Raw genomic sequence first — 11,233 nt, 5'->3', positions numbered from 1 at the left:
GGTTCGTGCTGCTCAGTCTTTAGTTTTCTATGTTGTTTCTTGTGTACTGATATGTGTATGTTTGTCTTACTCATTTTGAGCGATGGCGTTGTCAGTTTATTTTCGATTTATGAGTTTGACTGTTCCTCTGGTATATTTCGGCCCTCTTTTATTACATGTACCTCCGGTTTTTTAAGCAAATTTTTTACCTATATTGTTTTCAAATTCTAGACATTGCGTAATAGTCTTGATATATTTGAAAAACAATAAGGCTTCATCTTATAGTTCATTAATTAAGAATGTGGCCCACATCCATTGCTTTATTTCAACTCTTACATGTGTTTTTCCTTTCTGTATCAAAAAGTGGACTTATTAATCAAGTTTGTTTATAGTCGACTAACATCTATAGCCAAAAGTTAACAAACAATCCCAAAGCCATCGATTGTTCTTCAACGTAGTGAGAATATCGGACAACCGGAATCGTTCTTTAGCTGACCCATTATCAAAAATGTGTATTTTAATTCAGCAAAATGTGCGTTACTCCAAAACATATACATGTATATACATAAACTTAATAAAAAAAAAAAGATAACAAAAGCTAGATTTTTACTGACTTTTGACAGGCGAACCCATACCAATAAACTCTTAAAAACGGCAATATAGATAGTTAAAGTTAATAATGAATAAAACAGGTTTTATTTTTGTAATTTACACCATTACCCACTTTATGTTCGTTTATATAATAATAGGTCACTCCATTTAAATCTAGTTTGAATACAAATATTAAAAAAAACAGTAATCCTAAACCGTATTTTACATGTTTAAAGGAAAAGAATAAGAAAAAAACTATATTACCTGTGCAGGTGAACTGTAATGGGAAGTAAAGTGAAAAACCAGTCATCTTTAGTTGCTTTGGGTGTCTTATTACAATATAAGGTACAGTAAGGGATAATAATAGAAAATTATTTATATCTAACTGTTATTTGTTTTGTTTTTAAATACATTTTACTCATAACTATAATTCAAACAAACTCTTCTGACAACGAAGTATGAATCTATTAAGAATAGCAATTGGCATCATTTGTCAATTATCTAACTGAATTGCCCCATACACAGTACAAATGTATATTCCCGATAATTTTATAATTTAGATAACAAATGAATGATATGACGGAATACAGTGAGTTTTTTATGTATTTTTCTATAACTCTAGATATATCAATTCTTAGCTTTAATGAATTTATCGCACATATTCAATATTTTTGAGCATATAGAAACAATTAATTAAAGGAAGTCGTGTTTTTTTTTTTTAAAAACAATAAAGTTTATCCGACTAATATCTTAAAATATTGACTTAGGCGAAGTATTTTCTAATTTCATCTGTCTACGTTATTTGGTAAACAATGTACCGATAATATAAAGGGCTTACAATTGTTAAAGCACTGTACAAATATGTTTATAGTGGCCTTTGTAACTTACTGTTCGTTTACAATTCAAGACGCCATTGTTCAACTTAATTTATATGTTTATAGCTGAGTTGATAGTTTATTGACCTTTGAAAAGGACATATCATTGGTTGTATGACATGTCAAAATATAGTACATTTTATACATTTTATACATTTGTCTATGGTTTTAAATTAATGATATGGGAAAGTTAAACACATTTTGAAGGGATCTTCATAAATTCTGAAAATGTTTTTAAAGGAAACAATAGTATTCATTGTTGTGCAGCAATGATATAAATATTCGAGGTATTTTTTTCTGTAAATGGTATAATTTTAAAAAGTTCTGTATTTTCACTTTTACATATATCGATAATTTAATTTCTATTCAATGGCTCCATTTTTGCATCTTAAATATCTTATTAAACTAATGCTTTATGTTTAGTTTGACAAACAGAGACGACTTTTTTTATATATATAAGGCCATTAGTTTTCTAGTTTGATTTTTTTTACATTGTCATTTCGGGGCCTTTTATAGCTGACTAACCAGTATGAGCTTTGCTCATTTTTGAAGGCCGTACGGTGACCTATAGTTGTCAATTTCTCTGTCATATTGGTCTCTCCTGGAGAGTTGTCTTATTGGCAATCATACCACATCTTCTTTTTTATATTTAAACCAAATATACTACAAACATGATAATTTCATCTTTCTAATTGTAAACTTCAAAATGTACAACTTCCTAACAACCTCTTGATATGGTTACACTAAATTTACCACAATAACAGGACTTTGCTCCCAAAGGGGTTTGAGGAAAAGGTAAAGTCACCATGAATAATTGTTTTACATATTCGTTATGTTTGTGAACCTAATCACTAGCGATATCTTTTAGTTGTCTATTCTGTCAGTTTAATGACCGTACCCTATTTCCGTTTGTTACATGCGTACCGCGTTTGGTATAGCTTTAGTGATGAAGTGAATTCTGTCAAAGTTCCTGTTCATTGTAAATGTTGTATATATCTAATAAAATGTACACAGTCGATAATATTTAGCCAGATCAAGAACGAAATAACAATGACCAAAATAAATTTTAAAAAATTGTTTCTGATTTGATCTTTAACATTTATAATTCGAGCATCACTGATGGGTCTTATGTACACAAAAATTGCGGTAAGTCTACCAAATTTTGATATCTGAGATTTGGTATTTGATAGTCAACTGACTTCCTGATGTCACTGCTTGTGTATGTTCGTGACTTTTTTTTTGTTGTCAACGATCGTGGTTTATTGTGAATTGTCACATTAGTACAATAAGTAGTTGGCAACTTTAATGCTCCGACTGAATTAAAAACAATATGAGCATGATGCTATATCATTCGTTAGATTATTTGCTTTATGTCCTGCATTGCTCTTACGTCAATCAGTTTCAATTTCAAAAGTTCAGAAAGAACCTTCATTAGTATTGTTAAAAAATAACTAATTGTCTTTTGGCTTTTGTACTAACCATGGCCTTTTATCTTGATTTTTATTTTCAAAAATTGCTTCGAACAAATATTTGTTGAACTGCGATAAATGATTGATATATTAAGAAGGAAAAAATTGGTGTGGTGTTGCTGAGCTGAATTTCAGGCTATTAACAATTTTGATGTTCTGATTGTTAAGTCAGATTTTTTATTTAAATCCTTTGACAGAAACAAAAAAAAACTCTTACGTTGATAAATGTTCACATGAACAACGCAACATGAAAAACAACTTATCTAAGTAAAATAATGTGTGTGAATAGCATTAACATATGCAATGTAAAATTGAGAAAAGAAATGGGGAATGTGTAAAAGCGACAACAACCCGACCATAGAACAGACAACAGCCGAAGGTCACCAATGAGTCTTCAATATAGCGAGAAACTCCCGCACCCGTAGGCGTCCTTCAGCTGGCCCCTTAAAAAATATGTATACTAGTACAGTGATAATGGACTAACAAAGGCCAAAGGCTCCTGACTTGAGACAGGCGAAAAATTGGGGCGGGCTTAAACATGTTTGTGAGATAGAAACCCCCCCCCCCCCCCCTTATACCTCTAGCCAATGTAGAAAAGTAAACGCATAACAATACGCAAAATGCATGTTATGTTTAACTTATTACAAATTTGTTTTTTTGGCAAGTATTTAACATAGCTGTCATTTTCCATAGCTTTGATTTTTACGAAGATTTTTTCACAGGTAAAGATTCATCAAAAAGGATGTTTTTCAGTATTTTAATCCTGGTGAGTTTTGCAGTTTGATGGACATATTAAAGCATAATTTAATAAATAGAGAAGAGAAATTGAAAAAGAGGTAACGACAAATCTTCGTCTTCAGACGAATGTACGAAAAACTGATCATTGGAAAATACCGTTATTTAAAATAATATCAATAGAACTCAGATCGTCTCGATCGATCTGAAAGAGTAATGAGTTTTTGGTCGACAGAGGGAACCTTCCCTGTTTCATATACAATTTTGAGATATCGTGTGATCATTGATTTCATAAACAATAACATTAAGACGAAACAGGGAATACAACAAGTGGACTATTCCCGTATGTATGTTTGAGGCAGAATTTATTATTAAGATGGATTTTGATAAACAGCTTCCATATACAACAATGTCACTAATAGGAAACCAAAGATCTTGAATATGTTGATATTTTTGAGACACCATCATATATTTATTTTGATACAATTATGCGCGTCTGCAGAACCATTTCTTAATTTCAGAATTCAACCGATCAAATAAATTCATTAAATGTGTAAAACACTATTTTGTACTCCACCTCCTGAATACAAATTAATGACCGTAGGCCCTGGTCCCTTTGTTGCATTTCTTCCAAATAAATGAAAGAGTAGTCATGGGGTATTCTTATAAAAAGGAAGATTAGGTATGATTGTCAATAATACAACTCTCAACAAGGGACCAAATGACACAGAATCAACAACTTTAGGTCACCGTACGTGTAAAGGCAGAATACCAGACAAATACTGTATTGTTTGAGTAATGTTTGACCAACAATGTCCTGTTATTAATCGAAGCACTGAGGTGTTGTTTCCGCCAGGTGAAGACTGCTAAAACATTATTTGGCTCAACGTTTTGAACATTATATCTTTGCTTACTCTTAAATTCGTATTTGATTTGGCTTTCCACATATTCAAAATGGCTTGATTCGAGTGTAACTTTAATACACAATTTAAATCTGATATCTATGATGAGTTTGTTTACAACCACTGTGTCGATACCATTGCTGGTGGAGTTTTAATTCCTCGAGAGTATCACCAGCCCAGTAGTCAGCACAATATTGACATGTATTATTATTGATATGTCATATTTATAAATTAACTGTTAACAACTTTTGAATTTCTGAAATACTATGACTTTTCTGCTTCAGGAACAGAACACCTTACCTTTATTTGTCAAAACGTTAAAAAAAATTTGTCCCCAGTGCTCTTCAAGTTTGAACTTCATTTGGCATTTTTAACTTTTTTAATTCGAGTATCACTGATGAGTATTTGTAGACAAAATACGCGTCTTGCGTAAATACAAAATTGAATCCTGGTATCTGTGATGAGTTTATTTAAGCAGGTGTGGAAAAATGCATGCCTTGCATCGTTGATGATGATTTTAGTTTGTGTTTGTTCACATTTTCTAGTGTCAATATTCTACCTAAACAATAACAAAATGTTTCCTTTTCAAATTTTACTTTAAAATTATGTTCTTAAAATTTGATATAGTTTGCAATTCTGTAAATATTGACAATGCAATTTCCCATAGGTACTCCCTTTACGGCAAAAACTGTACAATTTTCACTATGAAATTTTGAAAAAAATCTTATCCTAGAATTGAAAGTTCATAAGCATCATATTTTTTTCAGAGGTAAACAAAATAGGGCTGTGCAGCATATTTTCAACGTTTATATGCCCTGAACTTCTTAGAGTTTAAGCTAACACTAATTTTCGTAACTACTCCTACCTCGAATGAAAGGTTACCACATATTTCAATGTAAACAATATGCACAGGTAAATGAACTGGTAACATTCCAAATTATGTCTCTGTGAGATGGAACACAGAGAGCATAACTGGGAACCAGTATGTAAACAAAATTAATTTTCTTTGAATATTCAAGTTTTTCCTAAAAGAGGCGTGTTTTGAGAAACAGCTGTATTTACAAAGTGCAACCTATAAGTAATTGAGAGAATGTCGTGTTCAATAAAAATGCAAACCATAAATCAATGATTTTTGCTTAAACATAATTTTGTTCAAAGATATAAAGATAATATATCATACATTTCAGGTTCATGGTTGTGTGGCATTCCCATTGAAATGCCCCGAACCAGCGCAGTGGTCACTCCGTGCAAGAGGTCATTGTCCAGATCCATCTAAGTATTTCTGTTTAAAGAATGATCTTATCAATGGGTTTTCGGAAAATTGTACAATTTTCGATTTTCTGCAGCCAGGTAAATTTCTCTTAATTAGAAGACCAATATCAAAAGTGATTTGAATTCAAATAATTCATTTAAAAAAATTTCAATCCGTTTGAGTAGACATTTACAAAATTACAATATCGACGTGTTAATATCATTCAGTTTTATTAAAAAATATAAGATTTTGTTAATATTTAGTCGGAAAGGTTTTTCTTGACTTTTCGATGTCAATATTAATTTAAAAAAATTACTTCACCTACTGCTACGTGGAAAATCTGAGTAAACAATTATTTTCCTACAGGTAGGAAAAATGTTCTTCGAGGAGGATTAGATGCCGACATTTGTTCGTCAAAGCGTTACCAACCGTGGCCGATAAACTTTTACACAAATGTCAGTACCAATTGTATATTTCGTAAAACTGAATGTAAAGAAGAAGGGCAACTTCTTCATGGTAAAGGAAATCGAAACACAGATACAACATGCAGATGTGACTACAAAAGCGGTTATGATTTCCTGATCAAACCTCAGAATATATGCTTTTGTGTCCCATCAGAAGAAGATTGTTCGTGTTATTTAAAGACGTGTCCAGACTCAAGATATGTGTTATCACAAGGTAATTATATAACTATTTTTTTCAATATGACAAATTATTTGTAGCTGCTGTAAAATGAAAACGGTTACAACACTTGAAATGGTTGTTTCACAAATAATTCACGATGGTCTTGAAGTATGAATTATAGCACTAGTAACCATAATTTAGCTAAATCGGCCAAGTAGGTATTAACCATCTTTAAAAAAGATTACTGGAATATTGAATAAGATTAACAAAAATTAAAAACGATGTTCTATCTTATTCAATCTATTTTTATCTATTTTAATACCAGTCAAATAGCTTCCCTTGCGGTCATTCAAGTTATTTTAAGATAAGGTTAACCTCCGTCAATCTAATAAGCCACGCCCCCGTTACACTAATTCAAACTGATGTTAAGGCCTTTCTAACTTTAATTTGTCCGCCACCTTGTAAGGTAAATCACTGAAGCAGAAAAGCAACCCCGATGGATGTATATTTACTTCAATCCATTCCATACGTTATCGATTTTATAAAAAAAATATTCAAAATTAAAATGACTTAATGACAAATACATAAGAAAATAAGTACATGTAACTTAAAGTTATTGTTCCAAGATATTTTTAAAATGCAGCAAGAAAAGCGAACCAATTAAAAATAGATATTTACGGTAAATAATATGATTTTGATATGTCTACATGCAGTAGCTCTTTATCTGAAAGAGTGTTGATAACTGATATGAAAACTCAGTATTTGTGGTCTTTAAACAATAATTTCTAAACAAATTAAAAAGAAAAACTATATCAAGGATTGTGAAAGACAATAAAGAAATCAAATAAAAATAAACTAAATACAATAAATTTGTCAGTTTGTTACTCTTTATGGTGATGACTATTATTTATATCTGTATTTCTTTTATTTTGTCGTATTCCCGTATATTTACTTTTTCTCTTCGTCTGTATTCCTATCATGTATTCCTTACGGATAATTAATAGAGTGGTAAATGTTAAAGGAAGAGACAATAGTGATTGTTTACATAAATTAAATCGATATAATTATGTATCCTTAAAGTTAATGAATTGCATAATAGCATTCGATAATTTCTTGGATATAGAAGGGAAATTTGATGTCTAGTTTGTCATGATAGCATAACACAAAATGATATCGGCTTACCTGAAATTGTTTTCATATTTTATCAATAGACTAAATAAAAGAAGAATGGCTAGTAACACTATCAGTAGTTCTGTAAAAATTTCTGTTAGTTTGAATTAGAATTCCACATGTGTCCTTGAAGGAAATAAATTCTTATATAACTATCAATGATAAATAATATTCAATTTATTATGAAAAGATTAAAATATTACAAAACATTTATATTATATTATTGTTTTACAGATTATGAATGCATTAATTCACAGAAGAATGTATCTATGAGCCATTGTAATCCAATTACAAATAAGAGGTAAATATCACATCAACAAGAGTGCTTACTTCATTTGTACTTCTTGACTGTTTATGTCCTCGATGAATCGTGGACGAATCGGCTATCATTAGTTACATCGCCCCAATGATTTTAACAAAAGTATCAATGAAATGAACGTCGATGTAGTAAGAATTTGGGAACACTAAAATACTTCCCAAACTAGTTTATTTCTCTATAATAACTACTATGAACCTGTAAGGAAAATGGGTGTTATGCCCCATTACCTATTGTCCTCATTTTGTACTATGTCGGTAATGACAAAGTTGTGTGATTTCAATTCACTGTGTTTTAAAATCTGAATAGTGTTAAAGGAAATGTTATTAGGTTGGAAATAAGACAAAAATGTACTTTACTTTTCTTTTAAATTCATTTCAAGTAGATATAAGATAATGTAAAACATATTGACATTTTTATTAGGTTTTTACTCAGGTATAAAAGAAACCTTCATCTAATATAGCATGTTTATAATTTTGTACGCCAGGAATATTTTTTCATATGTCTCATCAAGATATTTTCCAAACATTTTGCAAATGATAGTAAGTAAGGGTGAAATAAAGGATGACGTTTGACATGTTTGATAAAAACCATAATATAACGGAATATTAACTAAAAATATAAGATAAAAAAAGCCGTGAAACTAAGTCGATGCTTTTTTTCTACTTTCATGAAATAACGAAGGTTTGAACTATCCTAGCCAAACACTAAAGCTATAGCAATAAGACAGATGTAAAAACACGTAATAGCCAATTTGAAATATTTTTCCTATGTTTATTCTGTGGAAGAGTTTTCTGATATTCCATTCACTTGCTATTACTCAAAATGAAGGATAATCAACCTTTCACATAATGTATACGTAATCCTGTCGAATGATTATCATTATAGACTATAAGAAATACAGAATGCAATCCTTGTGACTGTTCGTGTAATAACTCCTAATTGTACTAGCCAGATGATTATTAGGGATCTTAAATCAAATTGATAGAAATTTTGTCTGTTGACATTATGTATACTCCATTCATAATAATGAGGATAAATAGGGTCGATCATGAACTTGTCTTTAAGAACAAATGTAGGCAAATTGACATTGTGGTGGATGAATATTTAGGTATTTTTAAAGATAAGAATGTGACGATATAAATTTTAATTTATCGTGTCACAAACAATTAAGAACATAATTAAAAAGACAACATTTGATGATAATCACTAACGTATTTTTGCTTTTCAGTAACAGGCTAATTAACAGTTAAAACATATTATGAAACAAAAAGCAATGTATCCCTCCGAGTAATAATCAAGCAAAATTATAAAATTATTGATATAATCAATATTGGTAATGATAAATTTAATGATTTACTCAATACAACATATCAGTGCATCTAATATATATATATCTGCAAACATATTCACTATAGAAAATTGTGGTTGTAAAAACAGAACATGTTTTTATAGATTTTTTTTTCATTTTCCTGGTTTTCAAATTCGGTCTAACACTTATTTGTTGGAGGTTGGTTTATGTGCCTGGAAATACGTATGATAATTTTATATCACTACAATTGCTGATGTCTCTCTGTGTCCCCAGTATTAAACCGTGCCATCAATTCAAGCAATAGAAAGTGTTGCGTTCTCAACGAGTGCTTTAAAAAAGGGAATGTCTTATGATTGCCAATGAGACAAATATCCACCAGAGTTCATATTAAGTGGAAATAAGCAATTAAAGGCCACGCAAATCCTAGAATACCATATCCACTGAGATAAACAAAATGAATTTACAGTTCGGATCAGTTCTAACCTCTATTAGTTCCTTTATCTTCTTCATTTCTATACCTAATTTGTAACCAAACATATCTTCATTTGTATATAATAATGATTTAGCAATCAGGAAATATATTTTTAATAATTCTGAATAATGATACAAAATTCAAATTCTATTTTCTCTTTGGAAATATATTTATACTAGTTAGAGAGCACCTTGAAGTGTTTATTACAGGTAAAATATTTGGATTGCACAGTAATCACATAATTTTTTGGGGGAATGATTAGATACCCGAGTTTATCTGACTTTTTTACTATTATGTGACATACATATGTAGTCTAGTATTATAATGATAAGTTTGGTACGTTCTCATATTCACAATAGTTCATTAAAAAAATAAAAATATTTTTTTTAAATACACAAGTATACGAAATAATAAATCCTGACAGATTACAACACTATCCAAGAATATATTGTTGACATACACTGAAATATAAAAGTTAAACAAAAATAGATTAATAAATAAGAAAAAACGAAAGAAAGAAAACAAAAGTATAAATGAATAAACAAGGACAAAATTAGATGAAGAAATATATTTATGCAGGTAGGCTCATTACGTCACCGTAGTGTATTCTACCTCTACAAAAAAACAGTCGATTAGTGTGTGTTGGTTGTAATTAATCAAACAGACAGATCAGAGGATAATTTTAGAAAATGATAATTTAAATCAATGTAGTACGATGAAATTTTCTCCGAGCATTCAGTGTTTCTATATTCATATTTGTATGATTTTATTGATATACTATGGTTAGATTAGTATTTACATGAAATCCAATGAAAATTTTATTATATTTTATCGTACTTTTTAGAATGATTTACCAAGAACTTGTGCAACCTAGATATTGTATCATTTAAATAGATCATGAAGAATTATTTATATGTTTCAGAATGCACATAGAAGCAAATCAAAGTGATACCAAGCACTTACGGCGAAAACAAAATACTTCATTTTCAGGTAAATGATATTAAATTCAAAATAAGGTTTCGTTAAAAAACATACATTATAAACTATAAATAGACTTTATGAGTATCGACATAGATATAAAATATTAGGTGCACGTATCCATGTAAACACCAACGGCGAAAAAGTGACTCAACGATGCAATGACTCCAAATATTTCATATATATTATGTAGGATTTACGTAAATGTGATAGCAATCCAACGAGATGGACAAAAATCATTAGACACGAACAGTCATCACAAGACATTTTACGATAACCAGTATGTTTATAAAATATTTTAATCTCTAATCAGATCACGAAACTTTATAGATATATGTAACCACTGACTATGTTACTGAAACAAACGAGATATAAATCAAAAGAAGAAAAATGTGTGATGTTGACGATCTGGTTGCAAGGATGATAGTCATCAGCTAAAACGAAAGTGTTTCGATACTGAATGAATATAACACTTTATAAACATTGAGATTCCGATAGGTCTTTTCTATATAAACGATCACGTGGAAAACTCAATCTAAGATATTTGAAAACCAGGTT

At 30.1% G+C, this 11,233-nt stretch overlaps 1 long non-coding RNA gene across 1 annotated transcript; it reads left to right on the top strand.

Moving 5' to 3' along the window:
• The first annotated feature begins 1,139 nt into the window (after positions 1-1,139).
• LOC134693944 (uncharacterized) lies at positions 1,140-5,875 on the top strand. The gene is made up of 3 exons (XR_010102528.1): positions 1,140-1,159; positions 3,637-3,680; positions 5,739-5,875. It is a non-coding gene; the product is annotated as an uncharacterized LOC134693944 (long non-coding RNA).
• The last annotated feature ends 5,358 nt before the right edge of the window (positions 5,876-11,233 follow it).

Source organism: Mytilus trossulus, chromosome 13, assembly GCF_036588685.1.
Source record: "Mytilus trossulus isolate FHL-02 chromosome 13, PNRI_Mtr1.1.1.hap1, whole genome shotgun sequence".
NCBI lineage: Eukaryota > Metazoa > Mollusca > Bivalvia > Mytilida > Mytilidae > Mytilus > Mytilus trossulus.
This window is presented reverse-complemented; position numbering and strand designations above follow the sequence as displayed.